The sequence below is a fragment of the Phyllobates terribilis genome, unplaced genomic scaffold, assembly GCF_046119375.1.
Source record: "Phyllobates terribilis strain yellow unplaced genomic scaffold, ASM4611937v1 Scaffold_22__1_contigs__length_20350403, whole genome shotgun sequence".
In the NCBI taxonomy this organism is placed as follows: Eukaryota; Metazoa; Chordata; class Amphibia; order Anura; family Dendrobatidae; genus Phyllobates; species Phyllobates terribilis.
In genome coordinates, this window is record NW_027362782.1 from 10,239,069 (window position 1) to 10,265,993 (window position 26,925).

The following is a 26,925-nucleotide window of genomic DNA, read 5'->3' on the forward strand; positions in this document are numbered from 1 at the left end:
GCCGACTACGCCAAATGTAACACGGGTAATTTAGATGCAGCGACACAGAAACAGAGCAGCCAATACAGGGTTAATGAACAGGGGGAGATTTATTATAACAGGGTCAATCTCCACGCAGGGAGTAAAAGGGGAAATATGGGGACAACAAGGGAAGTAGCAGGTAACATGCTATAACCGACAATCCAGTTTGGCTAGATGCAGCAGAGTAAACACCATTGTATTCAGCAGTTTTACACTTGGCTGACTCTTGTTCCTCACGAGGCAGTTGCCAGCTGATGCTGGTGGTGTTTTCTTCCGGCTTCCCTGCCTAAACAATGGTCTTTCTTCTGGCGGCAGCTGGCGGTCTCCGGTTTGACCCGCTGAGCACCTAGTCCATAACACTGCACCTCACTTGCTTGGCTCCATGGACCCTGCGTCTCTTCTCCCTCTAGTTGGGCTTGACTCCCACTGTCCACTGCCGCTTTTCCCGCACAAATCCCCTTTTATACCCTCTTCCTAGACACGACACCAACTCCCCAGTCACCTGACTCCTCAGCTCTCCCGCTGGTCCTGCCCCCAGCTTTCCAGTCACCTGACTCCTGTGCTCGCAGTCTGTCTTCCACCCGCAACAAGAGGCACGGCCCCGGCAGTTCCGGATCCCTTGTTCTAAAAGTACTTACATCCCGGTCTTCCCCCTTAGAGCAATACACAGATGATGGGTCAAGGGAGGGCTTGAGGATGGATGTAATCGAGGTATGTTTGAATCATGAGGAGAAGACACCAGTTGTTAGTGACAGGTTGAACAGGTGGGTTAGGCTTGGGATGAAATCTGTGGTAAAGTTTGGAATGAAGTGGGATGGTATTAAGTCAAGTTCACAGGTGGTGAGATGTGATTTGGGGTGTAAAGCTGATCTTTTGTGATGGCGAAGAAGCTGGTTTTGGAGGAGGAGAGTTTAGTAGTTATGAGGAGGGGTTGTGGGGACTTTAAGCAAAAGCTTTGCCTTACGTTGTCAAACTTCTGCTTGAAGAATGAGGCAAAGTTTTCAGCTGAGATGAGAGGAGAGGGAGGGGGAGCTGGTGGACGGAGGGGAGACTTGAAAGTACTGAATAGCTGTTTAGGGTTATGAGACAGGTATGATATGAGAGATGAGGTGGTTTGTTTTGCTGCAGTGAGCAATTGCACAGCATTTTGACAACTTCTGTTATGGGACTGGCTACTCCACTCCCTTTCTTTAGCAGCCACACAGCAGTACGCTTTGTAGGTGTGGGGCAGAAGGAACATGTGCTCCAGTAGATAACAAGCAAGCACTGCACCAAGTGCACTTGTTTATCCACTACAGTCGGGGTGAGTGAAAGCCCGTAAGCTGTTACGGAAGTGGACATGCCTGTTGGTTTTGACTGATCTCTGACACCGAGCACACCATATGTTTCTCAATGCACCGTGACATCTCCTTCTGCACCTCAGTCTAGCAGCTTGTCTTGTTCACCCTACTCCACCCTCTTTCAGCACAGCAGCCAGTCCTCAATCCCACAGTTGTTGTCACATAAGACTGCTTCCTCCTACACATGCCAAATCAAAGAGCTTGAACTTCACCATCTCCAATCTGTTGGCCATGGAAATGCTGCCTTTCTGCCTGGTAGATACAGACGGTTTCCGAAAGCTGATGGCCGTCGCAGTCCCCTAGTACCAGTTGCCCAGTCGCCATTACTTCTCTAAGAATGATGTGCCTGCACTACACCAGCATGTTACAGACAACATCACCCTTTCCTTGAAAAAAATCGGTCTGACAGGGTGAATTTCACCACTGACAGCTGGACAAGCAAGCATGGACAGGGGTGTTACATCTCGCTGACTGTCCACTAGGTGACTCTGGTGGTGGAATCCCCAAGGCTTGTAAGGTGTTTGCTCATGGAGAACTAAACTACTAGACAACAGGGGTTGGAGTAGTAAACTACTAAACATCTAGGGTTGGAGAACTAAACCACTAGACACCACGTCTTGGAATCCCCAAGGCTTGCGGGATGAACCTCTGTATCTAATTCTTCCTCCACTGCTTTTGCCTCCTCCACTTCATGTAGGGCCTTCACCTGCACCCGCAACCTCTGTCTTATCGAGACACGCGTTCGAACAGTGCAGAGAGAATCCCCCCCCCCACCTCCATACTGCATAGCCAGGGCTCACCTCAATCAGCCAGTGTTTAAATTAATATGCCTTGGAGATCACAGTCATAAAGATCAAGAATTGCGGACAGCTATCCATGCCGAGTTTGAGCAATGGCGGTCTCCATTGAACCTGGAACCAGGGAAGGCCATGTGCGATAACGGTGCAAACCTGGTGGCAGCCCTATGCCAGGGCGACCTCACACATGTCTTTCATGGCTCACATCCTCAACCTGATGGTACAGCAGTACAATTTCTCCACCACTATCCCGGCCTGGATGCGCTGTTGCAGAAACCACGGTTGCTGTGTGCTCACTTCCGCCATTTGCAACCCATGGGTCATCGACTTGCATTGCTATAGAGATCTTTCGGCCTTCCAGATAACCGTTTGATATGCGATGTTGCAACATGGTGTAATTGAACTCTGCACATGTTGCAGTGACTGTGGCAGCAGTGATGAGCCCTGACGCAGTATGTCATTTTGGATAGCCTGGCCCAGTGCAGTACGGACTTGGTGCAAATCACACTTGCGGAGTGGACACAGATGAAGAACCTCTGCATCCTTCTGCACATTTTCAAAATGGCTACTAAGATGGTTAGCGCTGATGATGCCATAATCAGCATTACTATTCCGGTCATCTACAAGCTGAAGCACACTTTGAATGGTCTGCGGGAGGAGAAGCAGGGGAAGAGGAAGAAGCAGAGGAGGATGCGGAAGGGCTAACTATCTCAAAGTTGCTGACTGTCGTCGTACAGGCAGTTGCCATGGGAGGATGGATTACAGTGATCAAGGGGGGCTCATGGTACCAGACAAACTGTTAGTGAAGGTGTAGGAGCCGAGGAACAAATGGAGGAGGAGGAAGAGGTGATGGATGCGCAACAGTTAGAAGATGAAGAGGATAATGATCCCCTCTCTTCCTGTGGTTGTAAGGAGGGGATGGAGGAAGCAAGCTTGAGGGTTATCCTGCCACCAACACACTATGGACTTTGACCTCATGAAAGAGACCGACGCATGAATATCTTATTGCAGCACTATCTGCAACATGATTTTTGCCCGTACTGTTAGGATTAGAAATAGTGCTGACTACTGGGTTGCCACTCTGTTTGATCCACGGTACAAGAGTAAAATTTGCCAGATGCTTTCCCGCCTTCCTCCTGAAAAGGGATGCATCCATGCTGGAGTATCAAAACATGCTTGAAGATCATCTTGAGTGGCTTTCCCCAAGACAGCAGAGAGACACACAGTGTGCATCGTAGTTATAAACTTCCAACTCTGTAAACGTTGAGTCGTACATTCAAAAACATTCCCAGCCTTGCAGCACTGGGGTCCTGCGTTCCAACCCCACCAAGGACAACATCTGCAAGGAGTTTGTATGTTCTCGCTGTGTTTTCAAGGTTTTTTTTACTCATTTATCTTCCCACACTCCAAAGACATACTGATAGGAAATTTACATTGTGAGCCCCAATGGGAACAGTGCCACTAATGTCTTTAAATGTCTGTAAAGCACTGTGGAATTAATGGTGCTATAAGTTAAATGTAAAAACGAAAAAAATTCTGGGAATCATTTCACTCCATATTTAGACCAGACCATGCACCTGCAGAACAGAGTACAAGTCTGACATATAGTGAATGACTGGGAAAGATTGTGCAGGAGTATCTCAATGCCATTGTGGGGGTTTGGACCCTTTTGAATTTTGGCCTAGAAAAATGGATGAGTGGCCTGAGTTTGCCTCTCACACCTTAGAAGTTTTGTCATGGGCGGCAGCCAGCATTCTCTCAGAACATGTCTTAAGCGCTGCTGGTGGTGTTCTGACAGCTGTCCCCTAAAAGTGTAGACCACTTAACTTTCATCAAGATGAACAAGTCATAGATCTCCGGTGACGTTTGCACCCCAGTCACAGACCGGGAAGACTAGGCGATGGTGTAGTTTTGTGTGCTGCATTCATCTCTCGTTGCAGTCTGCGACACCTTTGTCATGGCTTCTGTGCCTATTGCTGCTAGTGCTGCTGATATTACTAAAATTTTTTCCAAATGTGGAGACTCCAAGTTGGGTCTTCATCTGGTGAATTGCCTGTAGTGGAAGGGGGGGTGTCAGAGCCCCATTATACTATTTCTACTATGGGTAAATTGATAATGTCTGTAAAGCGCTGTGGAATTATTGGCACTGTATAAGTGAGTAAAATAAATAAATAGAAATTGATGCCACTTTAGTGGTATCTGCCCATAATTCTTAGAAATGTTGGTCTCCAAGTTGGGTCTCATTCATGTGTGTTACCTGTATTTGGCAGAGCTCTAAGAGCACCAGGCCTTCACCTGTCACTCATCCGTCAGTTCATCTTGATCAAAGTTTAAGCTAGAAATACTGCTCCAAGCCCTGTCCTATGCTTAAATGTGGCATGGTTTCAGGATCACGCTTTTAGCACAAAGAATTTAAATTGTCAAATGTGGGCTCCTGGCTGGAGCACAATACTAGCACAAAATAATTAAAGGATAAAATGTGGCCTGCTTTATGTAGCACGGTAGTAACAGAAAAAAAAAATGATTTTTCTTACTGTGGACGAGCCTTGGATACAGCAGAATCGCAGCGGAAAAAAAATTACAACCTCAGATGTGGCTTACATTGTTGTAGCACGGTAGTAACAGAACATATTTATATTTTATCATGTGAACCCCAGAATATCAGCACCAAAGAATTAAAAGCTCAAATTTGGCCTAGTTTGTGGAGCACTGCTGTAGTAGCAGCAAATATTGAGATTAAGTAATGTGATCCCCTGGATGGAGAACAATATGAACACCCAAAAATTACAAGCGGAGATGTGGCCAGCTGTATCACTTTAGTAACAGAAGAAATTTTTTTTTACTGTGGATGATGCCTATATTAAATAAAATATATGCTCCTAACAATTTCAAACTGAGATCTCCCCTGCTGTAGTACGTTAGTAACAGAAAAAAATATTTTTTTTTACTCTGCATCAGCTCTGTACAAAGCTGGATTTCATCACCACAAAATGACAAGGTGAGATGTGGCGTGCTGTGTCACGTTAGCAACAGAAATGTATTTATTTATTTTTTTAAAGGTGTTCTCGTGCATGGAGCACAATAGAAGCAGTGCACAACAGAGTTCTATGAAACGTGCCCTGATGTCTTTGTCTGGACCTCACTAATGGCACAAGAAAAAAAAATCTGCTGGAAGGTCAATTTCACAGCCACACAGGACACTAGCTATCTAAACTATCTGACTTAGAAGCAACCGCCTAGCTAACTAGCTAAAATTTCGAATGAATCCAGGAGCAGACCAGAAGCATCCTCTCTGATCTTATAGTCACAAAATGGCACTAAAAGAAAATGTCTGCTCTTTATATAGAGAGGGACATGTGATTTCAGCAGCCAATGGCACAAGCCCTTTTCTGGACATTGTGAATGGTTCCTGCGCCCTGATTGGCTAGCATTTACCGACGCAAACCAAATTTTACTTATTTTAAGAAAAAATGCTCCCGTGTCCGATCAAGAATCTGAATATGCCATATTCGTGCAGAATTTTAAATTAGCGATCGTTTTTCGAACATATTTGCTCACCTCTAATAATGATAGGCTGACCTAGAAATATTTATCCCTCTTCAACCTATGTGTCATAGAAGCCAAGATTGACTAAAAGAGGTCATCAGAAGAGTTTTTTTTATTAATCATCACAGATCAACACAAGTGCTTAGTAGTGTTGAGTGAGTATGTGCTATTAACCCTTTCGCCAAGTATGCTCGGGCCGAGCTCTGAGTATTTACAGCTGCTCGGTGATGAGGTTAAATCGCTCCCTTGTGCTTGATTTGCAACTGTTAGACATTCCTTACATGTAATAAAGCTGTCAATTTCTTACACATTCCTCACATGTAATAAAGCTGTCAAACAGTTGCAAATCAAGCACAAGGGAGCGATTTAACCTGATCACCGAGCAGCTGTAAATACTCGGAGCTTGGCCCGAGCATACTCTGACTGAACATACTCGCTCAACCCTAGTGCCTAGTAGACTTTACCATGGTAGGGCTGCAAACTTCATGTCTAGTTAACAATACACTTTCAGTTTTATTTGCCTCAATTACCTGAAACTGATGCTGTGCTTTCTGATTCTGTCATTGATTTGCAGTTGATTTAATGAATTTAAAATACTGTTAACTTTAAAATGAAGGCAAATCTCCACTGTTATCAATATTCACTTTAAACAAAATGTTTCAATATTGAATTTCTATTCAATTTATAAGAAGCGCCTTTGACATCAATTTCAGTTAAATACAGTTATATGAAAAAGTTTGGGCACCCCTATTAATCTTAAGCTTAATGTTTTCTTAAAATAGGTGTTTTTGCAACAGCTATTTCAGTTTGACATATGTAATAACTGTTGGACACAGTAATGTTTCTGCCTTGAAATGAGGTTTATTGTACTAACAGAAAATGTGCAATCTGCATTCAAACAAAATTTGACAGGTGCATAAGTATGGACACCTCATCAGAAAAGTGACATTAATATTTAGTAGATCCTCCTTTTGCAAAAATAACAGCCTCTAGTCGCTTCCTGTAGCTTTTAATGATTTCCTGGATCCTGGATGAAGGTGTTTTTGACCATTCCTCTTTACAAAACAATTCCAGTTCAGTTAAGTTTGATGGTCGCCGAGCATGGACAGCCCTCTTCAAATGATCCCACAGATGTTCAATGATATTCACGTCTGGGGACTGGGATGGCCATTCCAGAACATTGTGATTGTTCCTCTGCATGAATGCCTGAGTAGATTTGGAGCTGTGTTTTGGATCATTGTCTTGCTGAAAGATCCATCCCCTGCGTAACTTCAACTTTGTCACTGATTCTTGAACATTATTGTCAAGAATCTGCTGCTACTGAGTGGAATCCATGCGTCCCTCAACTTTAACAAGATTCCCGGTGCCGGCATTGGCCACACAGCCCCAAAGCATGATGGAACCTCCACCAAATTTTACTGTGGGTAGCAAGTGTTTTTCTTGGAATGCTGTGTTTTTTTGCCGCCATGCATAACGCCTTTTTGTATGACCAAACAACTCAATCTTGGTTTCATCAGTCCACAGGACCTTCTTCCAAAAAGAAATTGGCTTCTCCAAATGTGCTTTTGCATACCTCAGCCGACTCTGTTTGTGGCGTGCTTGCAGAAACTGCTTCTTTCGCATCACTCTCCCATACAGCTTCTCCTTGTGCAAAGTACGTTGTATAGTTGACCGATGCACAGTGACACCATCTGCAGCAAGTTGATGCTGCAGCTCTCTGGAGGTGGTCTGAGGATTGTCCTTGACTGATCTCACCATTCTTCTTCTCTGCCTTTCTGATGTTTTTCTTGGCCTGCTACTTCTGGCCTTAACAAGAACTGTCCCTGTGTTCTTCCATTTCCTTACTATGTTCCTCACAGTGGAAACTGACAGGTTAAATCGCTGAGACAGATTTTTGTATCCTTCCCCTGAACAACTATGTTGAATAATCTTTGTTTTCAGATCATTTGACAGTTGTTTTGAGGAGCCCATGATGCCACTCTTCAGAGGAGATTCAAACAGGAGAACAACTTGCAAGTGGCCACTTTAAGTAGCTTTTCTCATGATTGCATACACCTGGCTATGAAGTTCAAAGCTCAATGAGGTTACAAAACCAAAACAAGTGCTTTAGTAAGTCAGTAAAAAGTAGGTAGGAGTATTTAAAACAAGAAAATAAGGGTGCCCATACTTATGCACCTGTCAAATTTTGTTTGAATGCAGATTGCACATTTTCTGTTAGTACAATAAACCTCATTTCAAGGCAGAAACATTACTGTGTCCAACAGTTATTACAATTATCAAACTGAAATAGCTGTTGGAAAAACACCAATTTTAAGGAAACATTAAGCTTAAGATTAATAGGAGTGCCCAAACTTTTTCATATAACTGTATGTGTGAGGCGGTCTCTGTCAGCCTCACGCATCAGAATAATCAAGTTTTTCCTTTCTTTTTTGCAAAAACTGTCCTCTCAAGTGGCTTGGGAACTGAGAGTGAGCAATTGTTTTTATATTCCTTAAAGCTTGTTCATTGACTTATTCAACTTCAGAACCTTAATAGCTATCTATCATTCTGTGTAAGTCTGGCTTTGTTTAAGTTTGCATAGGTGGGGAATAATATAGAATACATAATATTATCGTACTGTGTTACGCAGAAAAATCTCTCAAAGTATTTGTATGCCCTAAAAAGACAAAAAAAAATTCTTAGAATGATATCTTTATTGGCTAACCTGAAAAATTACTGTATATTTTCCAGCTTTCAGAGTACACAGGCTCCTTCAGACACCTTTACAAATGAGTGACTGAGACGAGAGCACAGTTAGGCTTTGTTCACACGTTGCATTTTTTTGCTCTATTTATTTATGCAAATTAGAAGCTGCTTTTTACAGTACCAGCAACAGCTATGATATTTCAGAAATCTCATGAACACACTTTTTTTTTTTCTGACTGAATTTTGAAGACTGTTGGGTTTTTGAAAATTGTGATCTAAGAGATTGTTTCTCCTTGTGGAGAGTGAAATGCCAGGCCTGGCAAGTCAGAGTGAGGAGACTTATATGCCATACATGTTCCTCTAGCAAATTAAATATGCAAATTGCCTCTTCAGAGAGGGAGAGGACTTAACTCTAGTGCCTTGCAATATGACTTATAATAAAAGCCCAAAAAAATGAGATTCTAGTTTAGCTTTTATCCTAAATCATATGGCAAGGCTCATTAAAGGGTCGATATTGACTTTTAAAATTGCTACTTCCAAAAGGTGGCGCTACAGTTCAAGTCCTCTTCCTCTCTGAAGAAGCAATTTGCATATTTGAAAACTAAAGCATGTCAAATCTTTCAGCGTTTTTGCAGTGTTTCTGCAGCATTTATTCACCCATAGAAAGTAATGAGGAAGTGAAAAAAAAACAGTAAAAATGTAGCAAAAAATGTTGCCTTCAGGTTTTGCAGCATTTTTAGTGAAACGCAGGTACAACAGGATGCAAAATGCATTTTTTTTTTTATTTTCCCAAGTTTAAACCAAAATGTGTTGGTATCCTCACATAAGCATCGCTGTTAATATTAGTACAGTTTAATTAACCCCTTCATGACATCTGCAGTACATGTATGGCGCAGCAGGTGGTGAATTACCACAAATCACTGTACATGTATGGCGTGACGATCGTGCGGGCTCTCTCAGCGCCGGCGAGATCATAAACTGGTGCCACCGCATTGCTGACACACTACGACAATGCCCACGATTGGTGATGGTGCCGTTGCGGGCTTTTAACCCTTCTGATGCTGCTGTCAATAGTGACAGTGCCATCTATCAGCGTAGCAGAGGGAGTTCCTCACAATGTGATTGCGTTGTCGATGGTCTCCATGGTGACCCAGTGCCAAATGATGGCTGCAGGGTCACCCAGAAATGGTGGCCTGTAAGCTTCAGCTGACATGCCTCCTCAATATCTGCAAGTCACTGATCTGTTGCCCTATGATGCAAAAGCATTGCTGAGTATTAGAGGAGTGATCACGGCAGGTTAAGTTGATGCCCCTTCCTGGGACAAAAAATAATTAAAAAAAATAATAAAGTAAAAAAGTGTCTGTGTGCTGCCATGTTTTACAGACGCATTAAGCATGTGTTACATGCACGGTTCAGATAGGGGCGAGACAGATTACATGAATTCTTTGGAATCCTTGGGAACCGTTACGCAGGGCGATCATAGACCATGTGCTGCAGCTTCTCTCAGGCACACAGGGATATTGACCCTCAGGCACAGACACATCGGTTGTTTCACTTGCTGACCAGACACACTTGACAAGAGTCCTCATAAATGGTAGAACAGTAGCATTTAATAAGAAGCCGCACAGCCAGTGCAAGTTAAATCTTATGAGCAACAGGTTCCAGTGACAAACAGTACAGTTTCCTTAGCAGCACAGCTGTTCACAGTCTTCCCAGTAGTACAGGACAGCACAGTTCTAATGCAAAGACACATTAATGATATAACACCCCTTTAGGGCTACCACGGTATACTGGGTGTTATGGGGGGTCTCACTGACTCGCCCAGGGTGATGGGGACGACTCGGTACCCGGGCCTTTTGCCTAACCTTGGGGATGTCGCGGTGGTCGGCTCCTGGGCCCGTACTCTGGAGTCAGCTTTTAAAAAGGGATTGGTTTGTTTATTAGTTTTATTAAAGTTAGTGATGCCACCTGTGGTGTCTGTTGAGGATCACCAGTGCTGCAGCAGTCCACTGAGGCCTGTGTTGTGGCAGCTTAGATAGTATCGCTCCCCACAGGTGGAGCAGGGCCTCAGGGCAGCGTAAGAGGGGGGGATGCAGGGCAGGCGAGACCCAGCCGGGTCAGAGCAAGAACAGGGATGGACACGATAGTCACTTCAGTACCTTTTACTGGTGGAAATTCAGGCACATCCCGGAGCACTGTAGGGTGAAGGGTGCATATCTGGATCCTCCACAATGAGCAGGTGTAGGGCCTCCTGTTTCTTACCTCTGCGTAGTAAGTTTCTGACCTGCCTGAAGCTAGGCCTAACTTTATCTCTGTCCTGCACCGGCTGACGTTGTGGAAGGGCCTTCTCTTGGAGTGCACGCTCCCAGCTTACGGGGCCTATGTGTTTCCTGGCTCTGTTACGTATCAGCACTTTAGCGATCCTGGGACCTGTAGTTCTCCAGGGATTCCGGTTATACCTTACTGGGTCATAGAGATCCGGGTAAGCTCGGACCCGATGTTCGGTAAATTCTTCAGGGTGAGCTAGGTAAGCTCCTCTGCCCCCTGTGTACTAACTCTCCACTCGCCTTCGGCCTACTCGGGCCCTCACTAGGCTATACACACTAACGGCAGCTTGCCGCGCTTCACCAATCTTATGGCGCCGGCACACCTAAAGCCCACTATTCAGAGCTACAACTGAGTCTGGACTGTGCTCCACTGCAGGAACTCTCTCAACAGGCTTGACTAGGCTGAGCTCGACTCTGTATTCAGGTCTGTACTTGCTGAACTCTCCAGAGGAACTGCTGAATCCCTCTGTACTCTAAACTAGACTAAACGGCCTGGCTCCACCTTCCCTACTTATATCCATAACGGGCTCCCTCTGCTGGTCTGAGGTGGAAGGTGGAGATGTGTGAATGTTTATGTGGGGGCCTCTTGTGGAGGACTCCATCAATGCACTCTTCTAGGATCTGTGATACCAAGCGCAGCTGGGCGTCACATTCCCCCCTAGCAAAGCTCAGCACTCCCGGGCTGAAGTAAATTTTACAACAACAATAATAAACATGAACATAAACAACAACAATCTTCCCATTATGGGAGGCACATTTCTTAAACGTTGCATAATAACATAAGTACAAAGCGTCCTCAGAATTCAAGTCTCTTGTGGTGAGGTTCCCAGACAGGATGTCCATCTCACAGGGTAGAGTACTTGGTGGTTTGAGGGACCTGTCCCAAACCCTCAACGTAGGCCCTGGGGTGGCTGCAGGGCATGGAGATCCCGAGTTGGACCTCCAGTACAGCCACTCCAGACAAGTTTTTCTTCTGAGGTCACCTAAAGGGGCACTCCAGGGAGCGCAATTATATACAATAAATATTTTTTGGGCTGCACACAGTCCTCAGCCACGCAGTTCTTTATGCAAACAATAAAGGAATTAATAAGGTAAAGTGTCAATGTCACTTGAACTGTTCAATAATAAGCAAAGCACAAAATAATATACAATAATACAGTACATTACAATTTAATACCCCAGGGGTAACTATCTACATTTTCAGAAATTTTACTTTTATTGCTTGTATCTGACAGGGGGTTGACCTCGTGTGCTACGTGTTGATCTGCGTAGTGCGGTGGTCTGAGAGGTATCAATGTCTGTACTATCAGTTACCCTACCAGTTCTACGTGTGATATGTTGTAAAACTGCCTTAACCTCTCTCTGGAACTGGCAAGTCTACCATTGGCTGGGCCTTCCTGCTCTACTCCTGCCGGGGATCCTTCGTCCGGGGATTCTTCTTGAGCTGGCTCTTCTGCGGCACTAGGCTCTTCTGCAGCACTTACAGGTTCAACTTGCTGTAGAGGGTCTTCTGGCTGTTGAACGAATTGGATTACTGGGATGATTACTGCTCCTCCTAGTTGGGGCCAATCTGCCGGGAAATCTCCTAAGTCAGTGTGAATCACTGCTTCTTTAGGCTCCTCTGGGATAACGAGAGGCACTTCTTCTTGGGGTTTCAGTAGATTTGGACATAACTTTAGATGATCCCTGGATACTGTCACGGACGTTCTTCCTCCATCTCTACTAATTATGCAGGTCTTCTTATTATCAAATCTTGACTTCAGCACAGTGTAGGGTTCCTTCTCCCACTTGTCATCAAGTTTGTTGTTCCTTCTTTTCCTTTTCAATACTATTCCACCAGGTGTGAAAGGATCTGCGGGCGCACTTTTGTTGTAGTGGGCCTTCTGCTTATCCCTCCCCCGAGTGAGACTGTCCTCGACACGGGCCTGTACTCTCCTGTACTGCTCCTGTCTGGTCGTGTCCCAGTCCTCAGTGGTCATATCAGCTTCAGGCTCAACAACATCAAGCTCCAGAGCCATGGGCAGCTTTCTTGGCCTTGCCCGCATGAGATATGCCGGAGTACAGTTTATGGAACTTACTGGTATGTGATTGTACAGATCTACTAGGTCCGGTAGTAGGTCTGGCCACTGATTTCTCTCCTCAAGTGGTATGGTCTTTAGCAAGTCGATGATGATGTTATTCATCTTCTCACAGAGACCATTGGTTTGTGGGTGGTACGGTGTAGTTCTTATTTTTTTACACTCGTACAAATGGCAGAACTCCTTAAACAATTCAGCCTCAAAGGCTGGGCCTTGGTCCGTCAGCACCTGCTCAAGGTATCCATGGGGTCTGCAGAAACACGCCTGGAAGGTTTTTGCTGCTGTCTCCGCCGTCGGGTCCTTGACGGGGGCGACCACCAGGAACCTAGAGTAGTGATCTACCATGGTCAGGGCGTAGGAGTACCCTGATCTGCTGGGGGACAGCTTGACATGGTCCAGGGCCACAATCACCAGGGGTCAAGTCATCTTGATGGGTTGCAGGGGTACCTTCTGGCTGCTGTAGTCTTTTCTTAGGCCACAGGGTCCACAGTCCTGGCACCACCGCTCAATGGAGCTGCGCAATCCTACCCAGTAGAATCGACACTTCAGCAGGGTCTCTAGCTTTTTCCAGCCAAAGTGCCCCGCCTGATCGTGGTAGGCCTCCAACACCATTTGGATGTCTGTCTTGGGGACCACTATCTGCCATACCATCTCATGGGTTTTTGGATTGACGTACCTCCAGCACAGCTTCTCACGGTAGATAAACAGCCGGCTTCTCTCGTTCCACAGCTGCTTTTCTTGTAGAGACGCTTATTTTTCCAGGGAGGGACCTTCTTGGGTTATCAGCTCCTTTATATGGCTGACAACCGGGTCACTGTCCTGGGTCTCTTTCCAGCTGTGGTGAGGCAGGGGGTTTAACGTCTTTCCACGCTGCTTCCTGGAGGCTCGTTGCTCGTGGATCATCCCATTCCGGTGAAAGGCAGGTAGCTCAATCTCTTCCCGGTCATCCACTTCTTCTTCTGTATCTGACTGGTGAGGCATCCTGGACAGGGCATCGGCATTGGCATTCTTGCGGCCCGCCCGATATTTAATTGTAAATTGGTAATTTGACAGCCGAGCCATCCATCGTTGTTCCAGTGCTCGTAGCTTGGCTGTTTCAAGATGGGTCTGTGGGTTATTGTCAGTATAGGCAGTGAACTTGCTGGAGGCCAAGTAGTGCTTAAATCTTTCGGTGATGGCCCAGACCAAGGCCAGGAACTCCAACTTGAAGCTGCTATAGTTCTCTGGGTTCCTCTCGGTCGGGCCGAGCTTCCTGCTTGCGTATGCGATTACCTTCTCCTGGCCATTCTGCTTCTGACTTAGGACAGCGCCCAGCCCTTCGTTGCTGGCATCCGTATACAGCAGGAACGGTTGGCTGTAGTCAGGGTAGGCTAGGATCTCATCGCCTGTCAGGATCTCCTTCATCTCCTGAAATGACTCGGCTTGCTCCTTACCCCAGTGGAATTGGGGATTTCTGCCTTGGGGGGACTGCCCTACCAGGAGGTCTTGCAGAGGAGCTGCTTTCTTAGTATAGTCTTTTACAAACCTCCGGTAGTATCCTGCTCGTCCCAGGAACTGACGCACCTCCTTGATGTTCTTCAGCTCTGGCCACTTCTGAATGGCAGTAACCTTCTCCGGGTCTGGTGCTACCCCTTCTGGACTGACAATGTGCCCCAGGTACTGTACCTTTCTCTTGAGCAGGTGGCACTTTGAGGGCTTCAACTTCATCCCGTATGGGACAGTGATTCAAATACCTCTGCCAGGTGCTTCAAGTGGTCCTCGTACGTTTTGGAGTACACTATCACGTCATCCAGGTATAGTAGTACAGTCTCGAAGTTGCGGTGTCCCAGGCAGCACTCCATCAATCTCTGGAACGTTCCGGTGGCATTGCAGAGTCCAAACGGCATACTATTGAACTCGCAGAGTCCCATCGGGGTAGTAAAGGCTGTCTTCTCCCGATCCTCCTTAGCCACAGCTACTTGCCAGTACCCACTAGTGAGGTCAAGGGTGGAAAAGTAATTTGCAGACTTTAAGGCAGCTAGGGACTCCTCTATTCGTGGTAAAGGGTATGCATCCTTATGTGTAATGCGATTTACTTGTCGGTAATCTACACACATTCTCATGCTCCCGTCCTTTTTCCTAACTAGCACTAGGGGAGCTGCCTAGGGACTACAACTATCCCTTACTACCCCCCACCTTTCTCATGTCGTGCAACATTTCCTTAGGCTTCTGGTAGTGAGCTGGTGGTATAAGCCTGTAACGTTTTGATTGGGGGAAGGTCGCCTGTGGGGATGTGGTGTTGAACCCCCTTAATCCTCCCGAAGTCAAGTGGATGTTTACTGAACACCTGCGCGTATTCTTGAACCACCCGGTGTACACCCTGTTTTTGATGGGCATGAGTGGTGTCTGTCCCAACATGGAGCTGTTGACACCAATCCTCCACCTGGGTTGAAGGGTCATTATCCTCCACTTCATCTGGTGAGGTTAAGGACTCCGCCTTGTGAATGCAGTTGTTATTTACAGCATGTAATTTGGCAACAGTGGCATAACGTGGCAATCTGACCTCATCTTCCCCACAGTTGAGAAGACGAACGGGCACCCTCCCATTGCGTACATCTACCACTCCTCTGGCGGTTAAGAGCGTGGGTCTATGCTCGGAGCAAAGGGGTTCTACTACCGCCTGGTAGCTCTGTCCTCTAAGACCTATGGTAGCTCTACACCAGATAAGAATTTCACTCATTGGGGGAATGACAATGGGTATGGGGTCCGTCACCCGCACATTACCGATTTCACCATCTGTTAACCTTACTTGCTGTTGGTACATCAGGACTCGGATCTCCTTCTGCAATGCCCTTCTCTGTCCTGGTCTGGCAGTGTCGGCTATCTGTTGGAGCAAGAACACAACTTCTCCCAGTTACCAACAATGTTAGTGCCTAGTACCATATACGGATTGGTGTCATCGGGATTAGTCTCTACTACAATTAGCCCCTGGTCCTTCAGCTCCACTCTCCCCACTTTTACAGTCACATTCTTAACCCCGATTAGGTTAAGGGGGAGTCCATTTAAGGCATAAACCAAAAGATTTGGAGCTGGCGGGCTTAGGTCATCCATGGACCAGAACCTCTTGTAGAGGACGTCAGGCATTATGGTTACCTGTGATCCTGTGTCCAGCAGAGCGTGCGTTGGGATGCCGTCCAGCACAATGGACAGGAAAGGTCTTCCTCCGACGAACCTGTTGTACCAGTCTGATGGGCCTGGGGAGTTTACTCCTGGGTGTCGGCCCTCGGCCCCAGGGTTTTCTCATTTAAAGGACAATTCTGGGCGGTGTGTCCGGTCTTGCGGTAGCAGGAAGGGTCCTTCTGTGAACGGCGCTGGTCACTGATCCTCGTAGAGGGTGGTGTTGGCCTCCTCCTCCTTCGCATCCAGGGTACATCCTCAGGGCTATCGGCTAACAGGATTTTCCCTCCTTCCTCGGGCTCCGTCCGCAGCTGCAGAGCACTCAGCACAGTGGTCAGGGTTTTGCTCAACTGACGCTCTTCAGAGCGCAGGCTGTCCAGCTCCCTAGGGGACATTTCTGGAACTTTGGCTTCAGCAGCCACCGGGGAAAAGGTGGGTGTTGCAGGCACTGGGGTGGCTCCACCCTGGTAACATTGGATGGAATTTGTTTCCAGAGGCTGCAGTCCTTTTATAGCCATGTCCTTAAGATTGTCAAAGGTGGCTTCTGAATGATCCAGGGACCACCAACGCACAGTCCTGCTCTCCTCAGGAGACTTCAGTCCCCGGACAAACTGTTCATTCAGCATTTTGTTCTAATTTGTGATGCTGGTCGGACTAACCTGTTTCAGAGCTCGCAGGGCCCCTTGTAGACGCCAGGCATAGTCCCGAACATTGTCCTCCAGCTGTTGAGAACAGTTGTAGAACCTCATCCTGAGGTCCGCCTCAGTATGATCCTCCAAAACAGTCTGTCGTTTATTAAAGATTGCGGACACTGACTCCTGGTCTACGGCCGACCATGTTTCCACTTCCCGCTCCGCAGCACCGGTCAGTTGTCCTAATACAACAGCGACCCTTTGCTTGCCTGTCGTAGAGTACATGTCTAAGATACCGCATATCTTCCTTTTGAATCCAGACAGGGTATCTGGTTAGCCGTTGTACTGAGGAAGCCACTTTGCTCCAGGAATATACGGTAGAGTCATGGGGATGACAGGAGTTACAGGCGTTGCTGGTGGAGCGGCCTGCTCGGCATCTGGTGCGAGTTCATTGTCAGGGATGTTAACCGGTATTCCGACATCGTGCTGTTCCACGGACATTCTGGCGCCCCCCCTAGCGAACCATGGCCTACCTTCTTTTCTTTTTCTTCCGGTAGGCCGCAGCTCCGCAGGTGACGGTCTCTTCAGGACCTTACATCGCTTGCGTCCTACGTTAGAGCGTTCACCGCGGCTCTTTCCAGGACCTGGCACTTCCTGATTTGACGTTGAGGCGTGTCCGGGGCTTTGCGCGCTTTTGCAGGTATGCCCCTCAGTTTCCCGCGGTTATGCCCTTCTCACTCGGCAGCCCAACAATGGCGGCCATCTTCACCACAGTTTAACGTACACAGTTTTTTTAATTAAAGGCGCACAGTACCCGGTGGCAACGGGCATAAAACTCCGTCGTTGCAGCGGGCACGGAATCCTGTTTGTGATGCCAGGGAAGATGACTCTGCCAGGGTGATGGGGACGACTCGGTACCTGGGCCTTATGCCTAACCTTGGGGATGTCGCGGTGGTCGGCTCCCGGGCCCGTACTCTGGGGTCAGCTTTTAAAAAGGGATTGGTTTGATTATTAGTTTTATTAAAGTTAGTGATGCCACCTGTGGTGTCTGGTGAGGATCACCAGTGCTGCAGCAGTAAACTGAGGCCTGTGTTTTGGCAGCTTAGATAGTATCGCTCCCCATAGGTGGAGCAGGGCCTCAGGGCAGCGTAGGAGGGGGGATGCAGGGCAGGCGAGACCCAGCCAGGTCAGAGCAAGAACAGGGATGGACACGATAGTCACTTCAGTACCTTTTACTGGTGGAAATTCAGGCACATCCCGGAGCACTGTAGGGTGAAGGGTGCATATCTGGATCCTCCCCAATGAGCAGGTGTAGGGCCTCCTGTTTCTTGCCTCTGCGTAGTAAGTTTCTGACCTGCCTGAAGCTAGGCCTAACTTGATCTCTGTCCTGCACCGGCTGACGTTGTGGTAGGGCCTTCTCTTGGAGTGCACGCTCCCAGCTTACGGGGCCTATGTGTTTCCTGGCTCTGTTACGTATCAGCACTTTAGCGATCCTGGGACCTGTAGTTCTCCAGGGATTCCGGTTATACCTTACTGGTCATAGAGATCCTGGTAAGCTCGGACCCGGTGTCCGGTAAATTCTTCAGGGTGAGCTAGGTAAGCTCCTCTGCCCCCTATGTACTAACTCTCCACTCGCCTTCGGCCCGCTCGGGCCCTCACTAGGCTATACACACTAACGGCAGCTTGCCGCGCTTCACCGATCTTATGGTGCCGGCACACCTAAAGCCCACTATTCAGAGCTACAACTGAGTCTGGACTGTGCTCCACTGCAGGAACTCTCTCAACAGGCTTGACTAGGCTGAGCTCGACTCTGTATTTAGGTCTGTACTTGCTGAACTCTCCAGATGAACTGCTGAATCCCTCTGTACTCTAAACTAGACTAATCGGCCTGGCTCCACCTTCCCGATTTATATCCTTAATGGGCTCCCTCTGCTGGTCTGAGGTGGAAGGTGGAGATGTGTGAATGTTTATGGGGGCCTCTTGTGGAGGACTCCATCAATGCACTCTTCTAGGATCTGTGATACCAAGCGCAGCTGGGCGTCACATCACCTCTCTAGGGTGCAGTGCCTCCACCCGAATCTTGATTGGAGCTCTCTCTCTGGGACTGCTGAAGGACGGTTATCTTCTGCCAGGGGCTGATTCGGGAAGCCCCTGCCACAGCTCAGTACACCCACAGGGAACAGGAGTAAAACTGTTTAACAGGTTTATTGCTATGCAGCAGAATTGAGGTGGGTTTAAAGGAATAACATACAATACAAGTAACGGTGCTCTATAAGTCATATACACATGACAATCTACTTCTACTCTGACCCTGCAAATATAACGTAGCAGGTTTTCCCTTTTTCTATTAACTCAGTCCAAACGTTGGGGCCCAGTTGCCGTGGATGTTGGCGCGCAAATTAGAACCGTTGGTGCACTTAGATGAATATTAATATCAATAGTCTGGGTTGTAGTGTACTCACTGTAAATAGCGCTGGTAGAACCACAAGTCTCAGAAGGGCACTCACTGTGTGTCTCAAACGGTCGGATGGTTCTCTGGACACCAGCTGGGGGCGGCAGGATTCCTCTACTAGTCTGGGGCCAGTCCACTACTGCGACCTGATCCCTTCACTGTCGGCGTGAACTCAGGTACACGGGTGGACTCTGCACTTCCTGTGCCCCTAAGATCCTTTCTCTGTCTCTGGAGCCTTTCTCACTGCCCCGGTCTTTACTCTTCACTCCCTGTGACAGACTCCTGTCACGAACTGCTCTGACTAACTCTCTGACGGTACTCACTCACTGCGCTCTTGCTCCTAGGACCCCTCTAGATTTTTCTACCCCTCCTTTTATACTGTCATGTGACCCACGTCACCAACTGTCACTCTACGTGGTCCCCTCGACCTTCAGTCCTCCCCTAAACAACTTCCTCCACCCACCTCCTCTACCTAGTTCCATCCTCCAGACAGGGACCGGGACTGTGCTCTCCCTCAGGAGCAATCTCACTTTTCCCTACTGGAGTGATGTGGTGTTGGATGTGGGTGTGTGGGTCCCTGGTAGTGCCCCCTCCTTACCCGAGAGTGGGGTACCACACCTCTGGCTGAGATGCAGTACCTCTGTGGCGACTGGACCCGCAGGGGGCGCCACACACTCACTGACAGTGCTTGTAATGCTCCTATTCTTCTGGCTGAAGTGAGGGCAACTGGCAAAATAGTTTTATAGGTCAAGATTTTAGTTTGAATATCATCTAAAGGTTCAAATGGGGGCCTGGTTAGGGCATCTAATACCAAATTAAGGTCCCATGGTGGAACTTGAGGTCCTGCCACTGGTCTATACCAATTTACTGACTTTATGAATCTCACTACACGTGGATGGTCAGCAATTTTTTTGGTCAAACAAAACACCCAGGGCTGATATCTGAACTTTTAGGGTATTTACTGACAATCCCAGCTCCAACCCTTTTTGTAAGAATTCTAGGATTTTAACCCATGGCAAGGGGTTACTTACAAAGGGATCTATTCCTGAAAATTTAAAAAACTTTACCAAACCCTTGCATAAATTTTTGGTGTCCCCTTCTTTCTACATCCCATGAGGGTAGAGATCAGATTTTTGGAAAAACCTTCAGATTCCAGGAGCTGCAGCTTAAATGCCATGCCGTCAGATTAAACTTCTCAAACTCTGGGCACACCACTGGGCCCTGGGATAGCAAATCCGGAGTCTCCGGAAGAACCCATGGATCCCCCACAGCCATTAGCCTTAACTAGGTGAACCATGTTCTTTTGGGCTGAAAGGGTTCAATTAAAATCACTTTGGCTTGGTCCGACTGAATCTTTCTTAGCACTACCGGGATCAGGGAGATGCTAGTTCATGTGTCCATTTGTGGAGCAAAGCATTCATCCCATATGGGAATTCCCTCTGGTCTAGGGCAAAAAATGTTTGCACCTTCCTGTTGATCTTAGATGCAAAAAGATCTATTTGAGGTTGCTCCCATAGCTCTATTATTCTCTGAAAGACCGACTAGTTTAGTGACCACTTATCCTGATTCAGTTGGTGTCGACTCAATTAGTCTTCTGTTATGTTGTCTTTTCCTTTTAGATAATCTGCAGACAGGCACAAAAGATTCTCTACTGCTATTGTGACGCCCAGCTGCGCTTGGTATCACAGATCCTAGAAGAGTGCATTGATTGAATCCTCCACAAGAGGCCCCCATAAGCATGCACACATCTCCACCTTCCACCTCAGACCAGCAGAGGGAGCCTGTTAGGGATATAAATAGGGAAGGTGGAGCTACGCAGTTGATTCAGAGTCTAGCAGTTAGTCTGGAGTGCACAGAGAGAGAGATGCACAAGGGTTGCTCTGTGAGGCAAGCTAGGCCTCCAGCGGTCCTGAAGCCAGTCTAGATTCAAACAGCTCAGTTAGAGCTTAAGGTGTGCCGGCGCCATAAGATCAGTGAAGCGCGACAAGCTGCTGTTAGTGTGTATAGCCTAGTGAGGGCCCAACTAGGCCAAAGGCGAGTGGAGAGTTTGTAACATAGGGGGCAGAGGAGCTTACCTAGCTCACCCTGAAGAATTTACCGGACACCGGGTCCGAGCTTACCGGGATGTCTATGACCCAGTAAGGCATAAACGGAATCCCTGGAGAACTACAGGTCCCAGGTTCACCAGAGAGCTGATACGTAACAGAGCCAGGAGACGCTTAGGCCCCGCATACTGAGAGCGTGAACTCCAAGACAAGGCCCTACCACAAGGTCAGCCAGCACAGGACAAAGATAAAGTTAGGCCTAGCTTCAGGCAGGTCAGAAACTTACTACGCAGAGGCAAGAAACAGGAGGCCCTACACCTGCTCATTGGGGAGGATCCTGATATGCACCATTCACCCTACAGTGCTCTGGGATGTGCCTGAATTTCCACAAGTAAAAGGTACTGAAGTGACTATCGTGTCCATCCCTGTTCTTGCTCTGACCCGGCTGGGTCTCGCCTGCCCTGCATCCCCCCTCCTACGCTGCCCTGAGGCCCTGCTCCACCTGTGGGGAGCGATACTATCTAAGCTGCCACAACACTGGCCTCAGTGGACTGCTGCAGCGCTGGTGATCCTCACCAGACACCACAGGTGGCGTCACTAACTTTAATAAAACTAATAAACAAACCAATCCCTTTTTAAAAGCTGACCCCAGAGTACGGGCCCGGGAACCGACCACCGCGACATCCCCAAGGTCAGGCAAAAGGCCCGGGCACCGATTCGTCCCCATCACCCTGGGCACTATGAGTTTCTGTCCCTCGGTCATCAGCGATCTGGACCTTGTGCCCCCTTGCTTGTATATAGAACACTGCTGTTTTGTTGTCTGAAAGAATCTTTGTGTTGGTTCTTTAAGCCAGGTAGGTCCTCTACTAGTGCTAGCCTGACAGCTGTCAGCTCCTTCAGATTCGAGGAGGACCTTCTCATCGCCGGTGACCATTGACTCTGATAAACTTTGTTCACCACATGAGCCCCCACCCGAAGGGACTTGAATCTGTAGTGATGACAGATTCAGAATTTCCTGGGGAACTCCCTGTAAGAAATTCTCTCGACAGAGTGACCAGACTAGGGACTCCCGAGTAGCTTCTGATACATGTATCCTGCTGTCTAGGTGTCCCTTGTGTCTTTTTTTCTGCTTCCAGAATCTCCCACTGGAATGTTCTGAAGTGTGCTCATGCCCAGCCAACTGCTGGGTTGCAAGATGATGGTGACCCCTGCAGGCCCGGATTGGCAATCTGCCAAAGCGGGATCTGGGCTGTAATGTGGGTCGCCGGCCCTTTAAAACTTTTGATTAAGCACCTGTGTGCACACGCTCTCCCTCTTACACGCACTGACAAGGCTGCCATGCATACAGCGGCAGCCCTGGTCAGCTATTGTGTGAGTCACAGCGGCCTTTCTCAGCGCGTGAAGGGGAGAGAGCGTTTACACAGGAGCTTATTAAAAAGTTTTAAAGGGCAGCCCCGGCATGCACAGGACTCTGTCTGATGCTGGCCTGGCCTGCACCAATGTCAGAACGGTTTTTGGGGCGGAGTTCGCACGCTACTCACCGGCCCCAGGGATCCACCTCTCACCAGCCCCAGCCAGGAGCCGCCGCTCACTGGCCACATGGAAAGGATCGATCCTGTCAAAGGCCCCAGGGATCATCTGCAGGCCTGCAGCTTGATGCTGAACCCCTTGCAGATCTTCACCCCCCCCATCGTAGTGATCTGGGTGAGTCCCAATAAAGAACATGTACAGTATATACAGCAGTCAGTTTTACCTGTATAATCTATAATGACTGCTGTATATATGTTATGTAGGTGATACTACAATTATACACAGCAGTAGCAGCTATATAATGTATATGGACTGCTGTATATACATTATACAGGTGCTGCTGCTGTATATACATCACCTATATAATGTATATACAGCAGTCCATATACATTATACAGGTGCTACTGCTGTATATACATTGTACAGGTGCTACTGCTGTTTATGTATCACCTATATAATGTATATACATCAGTCGCAGTATCACCTTTATAATGTATATAGACTGCTATATATACAATATATACTGTTTGTGATACTGCTGTATATACATTATATAGATGATACTGCAATTATACGAAGCACGCTCGCTCAACACTACTATATACATACTGCCCAGTACCACTTCTCCTGTCCTGTATACTGGGTGTTATTATATTGCTCCTCACTGCGGCATCCTATTTTTTTCCCGCACCCAGAGTCAGATCGCTGCGTACTACTATTTTTTTCTCACACCCAATCAGTATGAGAAAAAAAATGTTTCTCTGCACGGCCTCATTGCAGAACGTCGGTCAGTGTGCGATCTGATAAAACATCGGACAGCACACTTCTGATTTATAATCTTGGTTGCATGAGCCCTTGGCGGCATTGGACTTCTGGATTGTCATTATTGGTTTATTTTCTATATTCCTATGGGCAAATAAAAATAAATCTTGAAAAGCCTGTTTAAATGGGTTATCCCAAGTTTCTTCTGAATAGGGGATGACTTTCCGTTTGCTGTGGATCTGACCGCCTGGACCCCCACGGTTCTGACCAACGTAGCTTTGAAGAGCTTCATGTAAATGCTGCTGTGATTGATCATGCGCACCGCGGCGCCGTTCACATGTGGCTCATCAGATAAATCCTGCTGACAGGTTTGCTTTAAAGGAGTTATCTCTATAATCTAAAGGCATGGACATAATGGGGCTGTGAAGCTGATTAATCTGATACCTGATGTGAAGAGATCTGCTCAGTGGTTGTTTAATACTCACCTTATGAAGTTTTCAGAAAATGACGCCTTGTGTACTTCAGTATGCTTCGGGGCGGGACTTGGGGGCAGGGTCCTCTTATCGTTCTTCGCCCCCCACAAGCCTCCTCTGTTTCTTGTGCTGGTCACTGATTACTCAGTGACCTGCCTCCTTTTTAAAATTCAGCACAGGACTTCAATAAAATGGCGCCGAAGACAGCGCATGCGCAGATCAAGATCTCGGCTTAGTTAAGAGCTGAGATTTCGATCTGCACATTCGCCGCCTTCGGTGCCATTTAGACCCTGCCCCATGTCTCGCCCTGAAGCATACAAGACCTCATTTTCTGAAAACTTCATAAGGTGAGTATTAAACAACCACTGATCAGATCCCTTCACATCAGGTATCAGATTAATCAGGATCACAACGCCATTATAGCCATGCCTTTAATTTATAGGGCTAAATGCTGCTGACAGGTTTGCTTTAAGAGAGTGGTGAGAGGCAAAATTAACTTATCAGGGCTGATGAGTGTTATAGTATGTGGGGTTTGAGTGGCAGGGCTGCTTTTTTGTCCCAGTCCGGCCCTGGACCCCTGGATCGACATGGCTCTCCTCAGTCACTACTGGACTGTTGATCAGAGTAGAAACCATCCTCATTATTTTGTCTATCTTCTGCTCTGGGAGAAAAGACCTCTGCTTGTGTGCGTCCAGCATAATTCCTAGAAAGACCTGTCTGTTCCGGGATCATTTTGGATTTTTTTGTGTTTAACACCCATCCCAGGGAAGCGAAGACTTTGGTTACATGATGTACTGCCCGATCAGTCTGAACTTGTCCTTCCTGCTATCAGAATGTTGTCTAGATAAGGTATGAACAGTACTTCTTTTTCACTGATAAGGTCTATGAAGACCCGGGGTCTTCCATGGGTGTAATGCTACTCAGATAACATAGGGTGAGGGTAAAACACCACAAAGCGGACAATAAACACATAGAACAGTCCCAGCATATACCCAAGATGGTACAACATTACACAGTCTCACCCTTCCACTCTGCCCGCCTTGGATATTACAGCTTTGACTTTGAGACTTCCAGGGTCAACTACCTCAATCAGTGCAGTGGACCCCTGCTTCTGGCGGGCCTCCACAGAGAGGAGGTGGCTGCAAGCTTAAGAAGCTAGTAGTCCATCAAGGTACGAGGTCAGGAGACCCAATGGTCCCACCCTGGCCTCTGAGAGTTTCCATGGGGCCCGATGACTCAGGGGTCCCAATCTGGCTTCTCCGAATGTCTGCATGGGTTCCAGGCGACCGGTGGGTGTTTCCTGGCAACCCCAAACAACATATCCATGGGGCCAGGTGACTTCATCGTCTCAACCTGGTCTCTCTGATTGTCAATGGAGCAGATCCGTATCTCTCCAGTCAGGGCCGTATACCCTTAGGCAGGAATCATGTAGAATCCAAATCTGTGTCTCTTTAGGTAAAATCAATACTTCCAAGCTGATGGTCTCAGAGTCTGTGTGTCCTCTTGCTTCTCCTTGATTCTCTGTCCCAAGTCTCAAACTTACAGAAGTATATCTCCTTTATAAGTACACATCAACAGGTCAAGGGGTTAGGGAGGGAAGCCTCATGTCTCATTGTTTGAGCATTTAATGAATTTGCTTTGTTTATCTTGTCAGTTTATCTTTGTTTGCTTTATTTGTCTTGTGAGTCAATAAGCCACAGGGTCCACAAACGTTATGTAACATAATTAGCAAACATTCATTGTTCCAGAATCAAATTGGAGACAACATTCAGGGTTATACAAATAATCGTATGTCCTTCTTGAGCAAGAAAAATACACATACACTATTGTGTTCATGTTGATTTATAATTGTATTTCTCTTGGCTTAACTAATCGTCTGGCTTATTAAGAGTTTAAGCTGTATCATCACATGGGCCCACACCTCCAATATTATTTTTGTTTAAACCCTCGGGGCCCTTGCTGGTCCAAAGGGAAGGGCTTGAAACTGGAAATGCTGCCAGCTCCCTTGGATGTTTACTGTTAAGCTCAGAAACTTGTTATTCCTGAAAAATAAGCACATGGTAATATGCGTCTTAAAGATCTATTATCGCCATGTAGCAGTTTGGAAAAAGGAGTTTTACTGCTGTCCCTATTGTCTCCATTTTGAAATGCTTGATTTTCAGATACCGATTTAGATCCTTCAGGTTCACAATAGTGTTAGAACTCTCCTGTTAGTTTTTTTTTAGTTTGCTGGTCACATGACCATTTTTGCCTATTTAATCCGGCTCCGCCCTCCTGGCCTTGCTGGACTTCATTGTATTTACTACTCTTGAGCTAGCTTGGTGCTCTGTTGCCGTTCTCTGTTAGTTTTGCTAGGTCTTCTGACCTCTATGCTTTTTGTTGTGTGTTTGTCTTTGACTGCTACTATTTCTACTAGGAGGTGTCCATCTTATCCCAGTCCCTAGTTCTTGTAGGGATCCCTCCCTCACATCTATAGGTCTTCGTACAGACTAGCCTAGGACTTTAGCGGGTCTGATCGCAGGATCAGGTTCCCCGTTACATCGTAGTGATCTAGTTTAGTTCTATTGTAGGGACAGATCTCCTGTCTTTCCTTAGTCCCTGTAGCAGATCATAACAGTAAGTCCAGCCCTAAAAGAAAAAAAAAAAAATTTTCTCCAAGGAAAGACCTCCAGTTTTCCATCATGGTCTCGGTTCAAGATTTGGCTCAACGCTTGCAGGGACTCTTTCGGGAGGTGGCCAAGCTCCAACAACACGTGAGTAGCTGTTCTGGAGCACATTTTGTGGAACCAAAGGTACGTCTGCCTGATCTATTTTTTGGCGAACAACAAGATTTTTTTTCTTTAAAAATGCTTGTTTATTGTATTTTCGTTTGAGACCCGGATCCTCTGGTGATGAATCACAGCGCATAGGGTTCATAATGTCACTTTTGCGCAAAGATCCTCAGGGGTGGGCCTTCTCTCTCCAACCTAGTGATCCTTTGCTTTAGATCAGTGGATAGTTTTTTTTCTGCTTTGGGTTTGTTGTACGATGATCCTGATCGTGTCTCATCTGCTGAGTCTGAATTGAGACATCTGAGGCAGG

At 47.0% G+C, this 26,925-nt stretch overlaps 1 protein-coding gene across 1 annotated transcript in view; it reads left to right on the forward strand.

The window, feature by feature from the left end:
- Positions 1-26,925, forward strand: part of LOC141176272 (glutamate receptor ionotropic, NMDA 3B-like) — a 474,027-nt gene that overhangs the window by 233,115 nt on the left and 213,987 nt on the right. The window lies entirely within an intron of this gene.